At 48.6% G+C, this 16,491-nt stretch overlaps 1 pseudogene across 1 annotated transcript; it reads left to right on the top strand.

Annotated features, from left to right (window-relative positions):
- Positions 1–2,043: 2,043 nt before the first annotated feature.
- Positions 2,044–15,600, top strand: LOC311370760 (cdc42 effector protein 4-like; annotated as a pseudogene). Its single transcript, XR_014684276.1, has 2 exons — positions 2,044–2,283; positions 12,397–15,600. The product of XR_014684276.1 is annotated as a cdc42 effector protein 4-like (transcript).
- The last annotated feature ends 891 nt before the right edge of the window (positions 15,601–16,491 follow it).

Below are 16,491 nucleotides of genomic sequence, written 5' to 3'. Positions count from 1 at the left end.
TAACTAACATTAACCTCTTTCGCAAAGCATCAGAAGAAAAATCTCTTGACAATCAGAATTGTCCATTTCCTCAACAGACAATTGTATCAAAAGTAGTAAAAGTAAAAGAAGCGTACATGTGGTGAAGGAGCAGGTAGACTTTGGAACACTGCAACACGATGATGAATTATTGCCATTGTCTCTAGAACATTCCCTAGATATCTACCCTAGTCATCCTAGTATTGAACTGAGAGATGTGGGTGGGGGAGGGGGGGGGGCGGTGGGAGATTGTGTAAAGTGGCTCTATAATTCAACGACACCTGGGTCAGGCATTACTCCAATGATGATGGGATGATTGCAGGGGAATTGCACGAGACGATTGCTATGTCGGGGAGGTGGAGATGTTATTATCTTTGCAGGGAATCTCAAGCCTGTCACCAGTGAGGCCGGGGGGGGGGGGGTTATAGCATAGAACTCACCTCAGGGCCCTATGCGTCCCCGTTTCCAGAGCATAGACCTTAGTGTCTCCCTCGTGGCACAGAAACAATCTATTTGATGATATATGGCGTTGTAATTACAACCCGTAAAATGTCCTTGTCTCCCGTGCTAGTGCCTCCCCAGTCAAATCTGTTCCCGATTGCTTTATATAAGATCAGTCAGAAAAATAATATTCAATATTTATAAAATAATACTATATATATAAAAAAAAAAAAAAACACTTCTTGCTGATTAACACAACGAATCAACTCGGCGATGCCTTGGCAACGTTGGTTGTGGTTCACACGACAGTGGCCTAGGGATCGAGGAGAAGCCTGCGTTTCCTTAATGAATGTAGTAATCAGCCTCTCTGACGATGGCTCTCCGTTGGAGGCCTTGACAGCAGAAGCAGAGGACTCTGGGTCCGGCTCAGGGATCAATACGGACTCCCGCGACCCCGGGATATTGTTTCGTGGCTTTATGATTGTTATTTTGTTATGATGTTCTGCTGGTTATTAAGTCAAGTCTCCCTGCGGATGTTGCTGCTGCCATTCGCCCCCAATGTCAGTAAGTAGCTTATTAGAGAGAGAGTGTGTGTGTGTTTTGTGTGTTTGTGTGTGTGTGTGTGTGTGTGTGTGTGTGTGTGTGTGTGTGTGTGTGTGTGTGTGTGTGTGTGTTTGTATGCATGCATGAATGTGACTGTGAATGTCTGTGTGTTAGACAGAGAGAGAAAGATAAAGAGAGAGAGAGAGAGAGAGAGAGAGAGAGAGAGAGAGAGAGAGAGTAAGAGTATGAATGTAATGACATGTAAGAATAAGTGTAGACTTGCTATAATTTGGTTTGTCTGTAGGTTCTGAGAGCCTGGGAACCACTTTTGAGGATAGTCAATAAGGTTAATGATCATCATGCAGTGATCATTAACGTTTAACAAATTCATACAATGACATGACGACAGCGATGATGACTTCCATCCACTGGGGCTACTCTGATGGAATATCTATCCAACTTAAAAACCAATACAGTTATCTGCAGCAATCAACATATAACATATAATTATACAAACAATTGCTATTCAACTGTGTTCTGTAAGAACTCCTGCCAGACAGACATGTGACTTGACCGTCTGTATATGAAGGGCAGTGACCGGGTACTTGATTATTTACGGTCTTTGCTCCGTGATAATGTTCAACCATTCACACATCCTTTCCTCTCTGAGCTGCCAGCCCACCCCCCGGACGTTTGAGCTCTTAATGGTTAATCAAGGTGGAATAAACATCTCGTCAAAAAACAGACCTCATTGGGAAACGCTTAACGTGACAAAATAACGTTTGCTTGGCATTATTTTGATAATTTGATTGTCAAAGCGTTGTCATTTAGGTATATTGAGAAGAATCTCCGTGTTTATGCATGTTTTATACATTGATAAAAACATACCAACGCATGTGTAGTATTGCAGACACTGCAGGCCCCACGCTGATAGCGGCCTCTGACAATTCGCAGACTAGGGCTTTAAGAAGCCATTAAAGGGGCGTGGTCACGAGCACGAGAGGGGCAGCCGACACACAGACGCTGAACTGAGTTATTGCACCGTGCGCAGGCTTTGCCACTGAAGATGCGCTCACTGTACGAGCTACGCAGCACACACTCGTAGGGTAAATAGTGTCCAGGAAAGGGGTCTGGTTTCTCTCGTTTTCTATAATTGTGCGTGCTTACACCGGACGTGTTTGCGGCTCGAGCTCCTCGCAGTGTGCGCTCTCTTTGTGAACCTGCTGAGCGAAGCCCTCGCGCTCTGGGGGCTGCCCGGCTTTCTGAATGGGATGCGGGGTGGTGAGTACACGCTCTTTGATGAATTAGTAGGACTATACTTACACACTTCCTTATGGGAGTCGGAATATTTTTTTTTTCCTTTCTTGTTTGTTATAATGTGTCTAAAACTTGTATCCTTTCCAATTCAATGTTTCGTCTCCGGTTATCTGGGAATCAAAGGAAGCCATCGCGGCGGCTGTAGCTTATTGTTCCCTGCTGTGCGACCCACCCATAATTGGTCCATTACTGCCATGATGCGATCATATCAGAGACGTAGCCCACCTTTTTTTTTTTTTTTTACGCTACAGTGATCAAACATGAAGCTTGGTGTTCCACTGTAGTACATATGATGGATGTGATGCTACCATAACAGTGCTATTGGAGACCCATTGGTTGGTGTGACGTTACCAAGGAAGCTAACCTTTTGTTTATGATATCACATGTGATGTTAGCATTGACTGTTTTACATTAAATTAGTCTTGCATTTAAAGCCGTTTTCCGATAGGCTACGCACTATGCAATTAGTTTGAATTGAAATCCGAGCAGTTTCAGTTCATATAATTGTAGTCATCCCAACCATAGACCAGAATTGAGAGGCCAGGAAATGCAAAACACCCACACCCTCCCACACCCACACCCACACGCATTCACAAGGCCAACATAGTCCCAGGACCTCATTAGCTGCAGTCCATTCATATTTCTGGTCACCATGACCGCGGTTATGGCTGTAACATGTGCTCATTATCTGTGGTGATAATGCAGTGTCTCAGTGCTTACCACTGATCATCACTGCAACTCAAATGATAACAATGCATGTGCAAACGTTGGAAGAAAGGGGGGGACCTTATCAGGATGTCTGCTCTCCAGGCAAATCAGTTGGTGTTGTGTTCTTTAAAGGTTTTAAATATGGCCTTTTGTACTCTCCCCTTATCTTGAACCACACGGGGTGGGGGGGTCATTTCTTTCTTTTTTTCCCCTCTGTGATGTCAAACTGTTCTGTTACTGGATGACTCTGCAAACACAGCTGACAACGCGACACGGCAAACAGGCCAAAGTCTTCTTCGCCTGCCAAAGCCTTGACGAGGACCTGGCACATCTCCCTCGCTTTCAGACAGGCAGCCTTCTACCTCCACTCCCACGCCAAACTAACACGCCTCTGATCCTTCTTGGTTTCCCACTGCCTCTAATATTGCAAAGTGTCTCGCCGACTTAACGAGTAGCGTCTGTTATGAGCCAGAAGGTGAAAGTTAGACCTCCACCACAATTCTGCGGGACACACTGCCAAGTGCAGTTCTTTGGGCATTGTACGGCGCTAGTGTTGTTGGCCCGAAACCAGGCAGAACAAAGCTCCTACTTAGAGGTTCTGTTTGAGGTTTGGTTATTGGATATTTGCTTTTGCCTTTCATTTACCTAAGATAATCATTGTCTCACTCTCTCTGTGTGCTTAAGTAGTACTTGAGTAAGTGTTTTATTTGTTGGCTTGTTTCCTGCTTGAACATGTCTGTGGGACATGTGTGTGTGTGTCCACTCACATTCCAGGAAATTCCTATATAACTATTTTTCCTGTTTGAAAATGTCCCTGGGGACTGAGACAGAGATGATGGCATATTATACAGAAGATGGGGATGATGGGTTGTAGTGATTGCTTAATCGTCTTCGCTCAACTCCTGACCCCGGGCTGTACATTAAAATCGTCAGAACCCCACAGTTCTGCACACTTGAGTGATCTACATTAGTTCAAAGTAGTGACTTTGGCTATTGTACAAGGTACAGACTTTTTTTCACATAACCTTGAAAAACCTGAAAATTCCAAGCCTGTCGTATTTCAGCGTGTAAATTCTTGTTTGTTCCTGTGTCTTTTGTTTTCTAGTCTTTACCCACATTGTACATTGTGTCTCTCGCCCGAGAAAGGAGGAAGTGTTGACTCAGTCACCCGCTGATCCACCCCGTCAAAGTACTAATTCCAGTTGTAGCAATGGTGCAAATATGTTGATTGTAGTTCTTGTTGTTGTACGACTAGGACTGAAGAACTAGTTCACCCGAAGCCACTTCTGCCTATGACTCTACAGTCAACGCTCTTTTCATCTTCGTAGCAGTCAGGGGAAGGTTCATAAGGCCTCCTTTCTTTTTAAGGAGGAAAGACAAAAAGAAAAGGTCTGGGAGCATAGGTACTGCAGAGTGTTACTCCGTGAGAGGTTCTGAGTGATGTTTCTTTCTAATCTTTCGCCTCTAACCTTCTCTCCGCCTGGAACGTCGCGCTGCAACAGTACTCCTCGTCTCCCTCCTATAATTAGTGCCTCGCCACACTTTAGAGAATGGATTCCGAGGTTTTTCACACTCTGAGAAAGAAATGTTTTAAAAAGTGTCGTAGCCACTTCAGCGCTGTGGTGAGTCACTGGATAGAAACCCGGCCTGGCCCTCCAGGTGATGAAACGGAACGAGTGATGAAACACCTGGGCTGCAGCCGCTTTACGTTTCAGTCGTGACTTATGATTCGTGGAGCAGGGACTGGGTGTCGTCAGAGTCGAGACTAAAGAGTGAACCGTTGATGAACCTTCATCGTCAGGCCTACAGTTCACGTGATGAGCGTTGTGTTTTTTTTTGTGCTGATAGGAAGCGTGTTTGTTTGGTCAGTCGGACGATCCACTGCGCCGGCCAGGGCCGTGTTTATGTTGCGGAGTCCTCCAGGAAGCAGAGATGTTTCAGCAGATCTGCCGGAGAAATGGGAGAAGTTTAGTGGCTCACACTCTCCCTGCCCTTCCTGTGGACGCATTCCCTGTAACCCAACAGCGACACACGAGCACACACACACACACACACACACACACACACACACACACACACACACGCGCACACGCACCCCTCCCTCCCTCATGTAGGGCAGATCACGAAGGCCGTGCATGTGTGTCAGTAGTAGCGATTGTGTTTGTGCACGTGCATGTACGTGCCTTGGCCCGTGACTGATGAATAAACCATTTAAAATCTGTTTTCCTCACTTGGCAGATGATTCTGACGCTTAATGATTCATTTAAATTGTCGAATTGTCGATGTGCACGATGCTGCAAGTCAAAAGCCAAAGTTGTTTGGAAGTAGAGACTGGTGTGGCTATAACCTCATTCCACCTCTGAAACCGTATCAGCAGCATTGAGTTGTTATTTCGGGGAGGGGGGGGGGGGGGGTGTGTTGCTGTTCTGTCAGTGTAATTCTATTCCCACACTTGAGCACTACACTACCAACCAGGTTTCTTTTAACATTTTCTTTAACCCCTTGGCACAGCGCTCTGTAACGCCACTCTGTAGTGAAACACCATAACTCCCCCACACCGTGACTACGGTTTGAATGCGCTGAGTTGCCAAGAACCAAGCTTAGCCATGCCAGCCACCGTTTAAACGCAACGTTGTTGGTTTATTATTGATTTAGTGTCACTAGTTTAGAAGACTTCTTGAAGTTCTTTTATGAAAACCAAACTGTACCGTGCTGTCAAGAATCGATCACCTCGTTTTGCTTCATCCAAAACCAGAGTGGGCAGCACGGGGTCTGCTCAGCGGCGAACGCTTTGTATGTTTCGGGGCCGGTGTTTTCCCCCCATAAACTGCCCCTGAACGCAGACAGGAATGGAGAAGACAAGGGGAAGTTTGGTGTGGTGCCTCAGGCAGTGTTGGCTGTAAGATACGAGAGCTGTAGGGGGACAAGGGGAGCGGGGTATCTGGGCGGCGGTAGGAGGGTCAGCCCGGTACATCTTTGCTGTAGCTGGGTTAGCGCCTCAGGGCGGCTCTGCAGCCCGGCCCGCATTCATCTCATTGGCTGTCTGCCGTTTTCTCTTTTCTTTTAATGCGGCTGCTTCTCTCCTCTGAGCATAATCCGATTCCGTGGACTTTTACATCCTCTTCCGCTCGCTCTGACAGTGACTCGGTTAATTGCTCTCCCTCGTTGTTTTTTTTTTTTTTGTCTGAATATGCCGGAGGTAATGCGCCTTCAAAAGACGGGCTTGCTGCGTGTTTTCAGTCCCACAAAAGCTGGCATGGTCGTGTGATTTAAGGCTGAAGCGCTTGTGTGTGTGTGTGTGTTATGTGCTTATTCCCAAAAAGCATTTCTTCGACTTCAAAGACCGAACCCCCGACCTCAGGGAACCAATTTAAGAGGCAGGCACAATCCCAATACAGTCTTATTTTTACCCCTACGCCCTCTTTTTTTTTTGTGCCCCTTGCTTCCAGACTTGCCCCTCGGTACAGAGTTACAAGGCTTAGCGTTAAATCTTCACCTGGGAAGTGGGGCAACCCTTCCGAGACCCTGCTGCTACGTCAGCGGAAGTCCTCGGTTGGTGTTTTATGACGACATGCGACGAGTTTGTTACGAGACATTTGGAATCTCACAATGCCACCTTCAGCTGTGGGGTTTTCTGCTGCGTGGGCTAAAGGCCTCCTCTGTGCCTTTGGAAGAACCTCACTTTGGAGGCTCCATGTACCCCTACTAGGCCTGGGCGATATGGCTGAAAGACATATCACGATATAACTTGATCATATTGATCGATATCGATAGCTATTGATAATTGTAATGAGCTAAAAAGACTAGGAATTACCGTGCTGGATTTAAACACTTCTGGTTAACACTTAATATGACCTTCCACTGTTCTTCATTGATAAATACTCCAATGTCGATACAACAATAAAAAACACTCAAATATTGTAAATAAGTATGGAACCGTGTTTGTGTAACAAACCCAGCTGCTAGATTCGGTGGTCCAGTCTCTTATCGATATATATTGAACATGTTTTATATTGATATTGATCAAAAGTCTATCACGATACGATAATTTATTGTTTTATTGCCCAGGCCTAACCCCTACCGCTTGGCTCTATCCCAGCTAGGATCGGGACACCCTTCCACTTGTAGGGCTAAGCGGTAGGGGCAAGGGGTGACTTGGGATGGGGCCGTTATCCAGACCTGCTACACCATGAACATGCTACTGCGAGGACTGAGGGAACATAAATAATCAAGTGTTGCTGCTTTAAATGTTCGCGCTGAGAAGACTAGGGCACCTTGGGTTAGCACCAAGGTCCAACATGCCTACAGGGGTACTTTGATGTTGGGAAGGTCAAATTCCCTACACGCCGGCGCTCTGGGAATATGTAACACACACACACACACACACACACACACACACACACACACACACACACACACACACACACACACACACACACACACACACACACACACACACACACACACACACACACACACACCTTGTTTACATTGATACTGAACAATTGAAAAGGCATTTGTATGTTGCACCTAGAAAGGTCTCCCTTCCTCTCTCTAATTGAAAGGTGTTAAGGTAGTTTGCATTTCCATCGCCGCTGTAGCCACAAAGTCTGACGCTGAAGCCATGCCAATCCCCTGACTGCTTTGATGTGGAGAGATACCTTGAGCTGTCTTGCATCCTTGCAGTTGTGTCCACTTCCCCCCCATAGTGTATTGCAAATAAACTGGGTCTCTCGCGCCATTGCAAATCATTGCCTCTCCTTGATTCTCACTCCCTCACCATTTGTTTTTCGCTGCCCAAGATGTGAATGTTTCTCTAAAAAATGTATTTCACCCATTCTCCTTGAGGATGTTTGGTTAATCGCTGCCTGTGACGTCCCCTGATCATGGTCTATTAAATCAAATACTTTGCATCCAATGCACACACATTAGACCCAATTGACTTCCACACATGCACTGTGGGTGGAGAGATGGGATAAGTAAGCAGATAGCAGCAATTACACATCGCAGTCCGATCCATTGAGGAGTAAGAGATGTTTATCTGGGATAATTATTTCACATTAGCCTTCAGCATGTATCATAGTCCTACACGCCCATTCTCTCTGAACGCGGCCATCGTGTGTGTGTGTGTGTGTGTGTGTTGGATGGCTGTGTGTGAGCATGCCTTGCTGTCCTCCCTGGGCTATGTGATCGAGGGACAATGTGATTTCCACTACTTGTCCTTGGGCCCATTGCTTTTATTTTTTTCTGAATGAGCTGTTTAGCCCTAGCTAAGTGAGCTTGGTGGCAGTCCCTCCAGAAACCATTTGTCTGCTTAATTGCTGGAACATATTGGTGACTGTTTAGGATCCCGGAGCACATGCACAGCGCACGCATAAACAGGGGGGAAAACATTTTTTCCCCCCTTTGGATGTCTTCGTCGAATGTGTGTATTATTTATATATCTTTTGATATGTAGTTTTACCTGACACATGGGCAGCATATCAAAGATCACTGCTGCAATCGCTTGCAACACCTTTTTAAAAAGAGTGGATCATGAAATATCTTTTTTATATTATATATATATATATATATATATATCTATATATCTATCATGGATCAGATGTCATCATAGATTAGCTATCATCCAGTTCTGTCTCTATGCAACGTATTATGATACCAACACCCCCTCCCCCCTTTAGACATCTTGGGTCAGACATCTCCTCTCTCCAGGTCAGTGACTCCAAATGGGACGGGCCAATCCCAAACCAGTGTCCCCCGCCCCCTCCTCTCACACCCCATTGAATAGAATATGCATTTAACAGTTGATGGCAAGCACAGTCAATACTCTATTAGGCAAGTTGGCCATTTGTCAAGACCCAGGTGTGTGTGTTGTCCAGTGTAAGTACTTGAATTGGCATAAGAGGGGATGTGGATCTGACTTACAGACTTATACAGACTTTGAAGAAGATCTTCTGCCCTTTGTGTATTTCATCTATCAAGTCAACTTATTATTTTCTTTTAAATACCCTATAGGGTTGTACATCGTGTCATCACTTCCAAATAACCGCCTCTATGATCGAAGCATAAATTTCATTTATCAGGAAATAATGTGTCATAAGGGGATATACATTTGCGGTGACACCGCATCTCTCACGACAGAGGTTGCAAAACAGCGTTTTGATTATCCTAGATTACCGTGTATTGACGTCGCTTCTAGGATTCTCGTTACCAAGACTCTCTTTCTCTTTCTCTCTCTTTCTCTGAAGAAGACGGCGAGAATCGGCTACAATAAAGTTGGCCAGTAGCCAACGTATGTGGCCTTCTAACTCGGTCATCATCTATGATCCATTTTGGTCTGCGGGACAAATTCTATATAAGGAGGCGAAAGTGACACCCGGATTTCCCTATTTAACTGGAGAAACATTTTCACAGAACCTTTGGGGTTTAAGTCCCACATGGTAATTTTGGTGTCGCCCACACGGATTCTTCCCTACTACGGCACGCTGTGGATGAGCCCGGTGGGTTTGGGTGTGTGTGCGTATTTCGTCACAAAATTAGAGTCCTCCGTCTTCCCAGGGGGAGACCACTGCTATTGATAAAGGAGTTATGTGATCTATAAACAGAGTTCAGATTGGGTTCCCAGGACGTAAATACGCTGGGGACGCCTGGAATGTTCTGCGTCGTCTTTTTCTTCTTCTCACCGAGTCGTCTCCCTCGACCGTGAAGAGCGGGAGCGGGAGCCGCGTTCTTCTCGCGTGCGTCTGAAGTCGTATAATAATATTATGCGTCCTTGTGTCGTTCACGGCCTCTGGTTGTTTGCCCTACTCGGTTGGCCTTCCATACCAGAGACACGGCGAACCCTTCACAAAGGCCGCTGGCCGTCAAGCAGAACCGTGCAGTCAGAAGGTCAAGGCCCTGCGGAAAACAAGGGGGGGGGGAAAGCTCTTGTTGCTGTTGTAACTTTTACTTTCTCTTTTAATCACCAATTAGTGTTGATGTGCCCTTGCGCATTTCACTGCTGTTGTGTGAGTGTTGAAAAGCTGTTAGGGATAGCCCCCCCCCCCCCGCCCCTCCAAACACACACAAATACAGACACACACAGACACAAATATATACACACACAAACGCTGACTGACCCGGCAGTTCCCACGCTTTGTGGCTGCACTCTCAGCCCCCCCAGTCCCCCCCCCCCCCTCATGTCTTCGTTCACATGCGCACGTAGAGCTATAAATACAGTGGGACTCCTCCTGAGTCGGTCAGGTTCTGCCCCGTATCGAGGCCCCGTTAGAGACTCCGTAGATGTTCTACGTTGAGTTAACGGCTGGGTCTGAAACGGGAGTCGTGTTTTAGATGAGGCTCTGCCGGGCCTCCCTTGTGTGCAAAACATGTAACCCCAAAAAAAAAAAGAAAAGATGGGACGGAGCCACAGAGGTTTTCCCAGCCCAGAGATTTTTGGGCTTGAGAAGGAGGCGTGGACTTCTGCACCCTTTCCCTTCACTTTCCTCTACTGGCTGTTGTTGTCGTTAGTTCCTCTCCTCTCTCCGCTCCCCTCGGTGCCACCCAGAAGCGACGTGGTAGAATACACAGTGTGTATTCTCCTCGCTGTGAATTACGCCCGCTCGACTCCCCGTCTTTCCATAAACAACAATCAGTGGAGATCGTGCTGATTCCACAGTAAAAAGTTGCGAAGGAGAAGGAGTCTTTGTGCTGCCGTTTCTCTTGGGCTCGCCCCATATGGTCACCTTTATCACAACACGTCCCCCCCCCGCCCCCCCCCCCAGCCTCATGTAAATGACTCTGCCCACCACAGCAGGGCACTGTACCTCCTGCTGTTTGCTGTTGTTTCAGTCCTTAAATCCCCCACTCTCAACTTTTAGTTTTGTGCATACTGCCACAAGCCCAAGTGTATTGGGCGTTTATTCAAGCTTATGCACATTCCCAGACTAATAGATGGGAATCGGGGAGCTAAAGAATTAAAGGAGCATGTTCAGCGGAGGCCGTCTCCCTCTGCCGCTCGTTGAAACATAAGGGAGCCATGTGTTTTGGGTTTTAAGAGGGGCAAAAAAAACCCGGACGCCTCTCTGCTGCCCTGCAGACAGGAAGCACTTCCGCTGTGTGTGTGTGTGTGTGTGTGTGTGTGTGTGTGTGTGTGTGTGTGTGTGTGTGTGTGTGTGTGTGTGTGTGTGTGTGTGTGTGTGTGTGTGTGTGTGTGTGTGTGTGTGTGTGTGTGTGTGTGTGTGTGTGTGTGTGTGTGTGTGCACTCTGTGCTGAGTCTGCCCTTTCCTGCGGACTAACGTCTTGCCTCTGGGCTCCTCAATAAATGATGCCTTCCCCCGAGTGTAATGGGGAGCCAATGGGCGATGGTTAGGTGTTGTGACAGCACTAAATGTAAGTAACCATAAGGGGAAGGAACCGGGGGTCATGCATCATGCACTGCACATCGTAAAGGTGGGCCTAGTCAATGAGAATGAATGAGGACAGCCCCGTGTTGTCAGTGACTGAGCTGTATTTCATAGTCTCTTTGTAAACACACACTGTTTGACACGCACTAGACGGGCACTTCTCAGCCCGAGCAGCAGTTAGCCCCCCCACTAATGGAGAGGGAGGGCCCCTGTCTACGACCACGGATAAAGTGTTATTAAAGGCCTCTTTGCCAGCTCATTGTGCCTCTCTAATGCCATCAGTGGTGGGCATTTCAGCCTGATAATCATTGGACATTTTTCCTGAACGCTCAGCGAGTCAACATTTCTAAATCCATTTTAGGTCGACGCTATTTGGAGGAGGACTGGAACATGCATTCTCTCTCTTCGTGAAAATATCGACTTTTTGGCATCTTGTTTTTCCCAAAAAACGTGTCATTTTTATTCCACCCTCACTCGTCGCCCCTCACGGCTATCTCAGCCCTGTTGTTTACGAGCGTAATAATAATTGACGGTTCCACAGCAACACTTTGTAATTAGCGGAATAGTTTAGATTCCTTACAGAGCGGCGCCGTTATTGATTTGAAAGTGCATCTCCAAATATGTGAGCACAGTGCTCGCTGCGAAAGTAGGCCAGTGGTCGCAAAAGCTACAAAGCCCAAGGACTCTGTGCCCCCCCGAGAAGCCATGTAGCTCGTATGAAGTATTGATTTGAAAGCCTCTTTTGTTGTGTATTGTGATACCGAGGTCTACTCCTGCTCAAGGGACCCGGAACTTTCCCTTGAGAGGTATTCAGTTGATTGATTTTCATCGCTTATGTGCTTTCAGTTCACTTAGTGATCACATTATGATGATGTCAATTCATCATCATTTCAAGGAAGATCCTTTTTGGAGGAATATAAAGAAAAAAATTTTGCATCCCCTGTAAGTACACTTTCTTACCCATTTTCTCTTTCTCCCTCCCAAGGTATGCAGTGCAGCTGGCATTGAGGAGCAGCACGGTGCCGTCGGGACGCACTAAGGTGGAGACGACCTACAAGGTGGAGAAGGAAAAAAAGGAGCTGCATTTATATTTAAAACCAAATTAAGAATTCTATGTTATAAACGGAGCCGCCACCACCGCCACACCAACTCCACCTCCACCCAAACGCCGCCCCCACCATGCCCATCCTCAAGCAGCTGGTGGGCTCCTCCCAGACCAAGCGGCGCTCCCGCATGGACCTTACCCGCGAGATGATCAGCTCCCCGCTGGGCGACTTCCGCCACACCATGCACGTGGGCCGCAGCGGCGACGCCTTCGGCGACACCTCCTTCCTCAGCAGCCGCTCCGGCGAGCCCCCGCCGCCGGAGACGCCGCCGCCGGCCTACCCCCACTCGCCCCGGCCGGGCCTGCTGTCCCGCACCTTCCGCAGCAGCAAGCGCTCCCAGTCGGTGACCCGCGTGGACCAGCGGCGCCACGACGACGACGGGCTGGCCTCGCCCGGCGCGCCCTCCCCCGGCCACGTGAAGAACGCCATGTCCCTGCCCTTCCTCAACGACGACGACAGCGTGGACGGCGCCGCCACGCGGAGCCTGACGTCCAGCCCCTTGAGGCACGGCGGCGGGCGCCCGTACAACGGCAACGCCGCCGCCGCCGCCTACACCAGCGCCGGGCTGTGCCAGGGGCTGGAGCTGGAGGAGAGGAGCTTCGGGGAGCTGACGGACCTGCCGGAGACGGCGCCCTCCCCGTACCGGGGAGGCATGAAGCGGGCCGAGTCGGTGATGTCGTTCCACATCGACCTGGGGCCCTCCATGCTGGGGGAGATCCTGGGCGTGATGGAGAAGGAGGAGGACGACCTGGGCTACGAGGAGGGCAAGAGCAGCGAGGGCCACGCCTCGCCGCCCCTCAGCACCGTGGGCGAGGGGGACGACAGCGTGGCCGGCGGCGGCGGCGGCGGTGGACTCGGGGGGCTGGGCGAGTTGGAGGCCAACGACGAGGACGAGGACGAGGAGGAGGAGGAGGAGGCACAGGAGGATGAGGAAGAGGCGAGGCTGCAGCACGACTCCATGCACGCGGGCAGCTCCGGGGACCTGGGGCCCGAGAGCGGGGGCCCGTACACGCCGCAGTACACCCCCGAGGCCCGGCCCAAACTCCCGCGGCACCTGGACAGCTGCTCCATGTCCAGCTCGGGCTCGGCGCCCGCAGAGGGCGAGCAGCCAGGGGCCGCCGGCTACGCGGGGGGGGGGGGACACGGACAGCGCCACCTTCAGCGCCCCGCCCGAGGAGGAGAGCGCCTTCTCGTCGTTCCTGGACGACGAGGACGACGAGATCGGTGTGTGAGGTCGCTACCGGACCCCCAACCCCCCCCCCATCTCCCCCCTGCGCGGGCTTGGACTTACCTCACCTGAAAACTAGAACTGGATTTTTGGTTTGGCACACATGCTCCTCCTCCAACCAGGATGGGTTGGGGGGGGGGGAGACCCTGACTCTCTCTGACACCAACACCACATGTCAGAGCTCCCTCTTCCCGGCCCCCCCCTGTGCATTAATCTCTCGGCCGGTCTGACAAACTCACTGGCCCTCTTTTTGAACACCGACCGAGAGAACTGACTCGGGGGGGGGGGGGGGAAAGGAGCTGCTCATCAAATAAGGATCATTCCCGGGATTAAGCTGAAATAAGGTGTCGGCGGGCGGCAACGTCAAATGAACACATGTGACACCGCCAAGCTTATTTTACGCCGTTTCCCACCTCAGCCGCAACTAGACTCTGAAGAGAAGTGAACAGTTTTGAACAGCGTATGCCTCGGTTCTGTCTCGCTCTGCCCTCGTCTCCCTAACGGCGATGGGTGCCTCATCACAGTGTAGAGAGGCGCTGTTGTGTGACACCTTCACCAGCAGCGCATCACTTGCTGGGACAAGCGCGGAGCCAGGTCTCACTCGTAGCAACGTGTATCCGGAGAGTGCCATACACATCTGTCACGCAAGTGCTATGACATATCCTTTTTTGCCTTTTTTTGTAGTTTTGTAGTTTCCTGCGCCACTGCTGCCAACCCTTGTGTCCCTTACCTTGCCTTATAACTCAACTGTTTACTCTGCCGTGCCAGGCTGTCCTCTGTAGCGTTATTGTGGAGTAACAAATGGCTAAGGAGAGAGAGAGAGAGAGAGACCTACTTGGTCTTTCAGGTTGTTTTGAGGTCATTTGTAAGCAGGGCATAATCAGACAGAAAGCAGTTTTGACCTCTAATGTGGAGCAGTTATCTCCTTGCCACCTGTTTGTCTGCGGTCACGTTGAAACTGAGCCCCTGTTCGAACACCACTTCCTCGCTTTTTGCAGTGATGAGTGTATACACGAGCGAACTGGAACCCTGCAAATGTCTATAACAGATGCTCAACTTCCTGTGGGCCTTCCGGAGCCATTCATGTCAAAGAGAACATGCAGGGTTTATATATATGCACAACAACTAGAATACAAAACTGTGCTGCCAATCCGCAAACCCAAAACTCTGGACACTACTTCTGTTTTGTGTTGTGCGTCTTTTATCTTTGAGTTGTTTTTTGTCTGTATGTAACAAGATACACGGTCTTAAATAATAAAGTCTTTAAAGATTATGGGTGTTTTTGTTTTTTTTTCTTTTCCTGCAGTCTGCACTCGGCTGTGTCACGGGCAACTTGAGTCAATCTGTAGACGCGTTTTAAAAGCCAGTGAATCTGCGGAGACGACGCTGAGGGGGGAAGAGATTACCGCCAGCGCCACGTCAAGAGACATGAGTGATGTGCAGCGGCAACTTTCTAGTCATAAATAATCTCGGTTTCGGGACTTCCTGTTTTGAGATGCTGTCAAATGTGTCACACTGTCTCCTCGATGATTAATCACTGCTGACTTTAATTCATCAACTGTTGCGGCGTGATGAACACAATGCATGTTGAATGACATATTGTTCTTTAAACTAGATCCCCTGTAGGGAGGGAAGGATATAGTGATGACAGGAGCGGGAGAGGTGGAAAAACATTGGGTACATCACGTCGGATGGCTTATTCGATCTGTGTACCGCGTTTAGCCGTCACGTCTGGACCCATTCATGGGGAAGTGTTTTCAAAGTTGTGCATTGCTGGGTTCTTTTTAAACGCCGTTTTGTATGCTGTTTGACTTACTATTTCTTATCTTTGTGAAAGAATAATGTATACTGTCCGTGTTCCTTATCTGAAATAACCTATATTTTTCAATAAAATGAATATTGAACATCTATCACGGTCATAGTTTGTGTGTTTTCTTTACCTGTAGCCTACCTATAGTTACTATACTATTTAATTTTTCTTCCTTGCTTTATTATGTACTTATTTTCTCAAGGTAACACTACTAGAGGAAGGAAGGAAGCAATCCAGGCCCAGCAGTTGGACAAACTGTTAGGCGCTGGCTGCACAGGAAGTGATTACTCCTGGATGGAGGCCAGGCCTCTTTTGGAAGGGATCCAAAATGGAGTTGTGATGGCGAGTTCAATGCTAAACGGAAAATCCGAAAGCTGTCCTTTAATACGACCATCAAAACGGTTGACTCTCTGGTCGTCTGGCTCTATTAAGACACTTTTATTTTTCAAACCGTCATTTCTATGAAGTTCATAAGTGTAGCAGTAGGCCACTAGGGATGTGTTGTATTCTAAACAACTTTCAACTACTTCAAACTTCCGAGCATCTTTTCTGTTATGTTCTCGTGTCAGGGCTGAATGTGCCCTCCACATCCCCTCCCTCCGAGACAGCTGCTCCAGGTCTCCATCAACAAGACCCCTGGGAGTGGGGGAGTAGGGGGGTAGTGGCGCGAGACAGGATACGGCCACCTCTTTGTTCTCGTTCGTCCTCCCGATGGCAGGCATACAGATGGTTCGATTACGTGAACGCACCACGGCTGTATTCAGAATAAATAAACGCACCTGATACAGTATGTAGTTAAGATTGTGACCGGTGCATAGAACACACCGGGAGACCGATGACACACAGGGTGCATTTGGTGGGTTTCAATGTGGTTCATTGCAATCCACATATTTTACTTTATGCCTGGAAAGTTTTCCATCTGTCAACATTTACGCA

Source organism: Micromesistius poutassou, assembly GCF_964030765.1.
Source record: "Micromesistius poutassou genome assembly, contig: SCAFFOLD_858, whole genome shotgun sequence".
NCBI classification, from domain to species: domain Eukaryota; kingdom Metazoa; phylum Chordata; class Actinopteri; order Gadiformes; family Gadidae; genus Micromesistius; species Micromesistius poutassou.
This window is presented reverse-complemented; position numbering and strand designations above follow the sequence as displayed.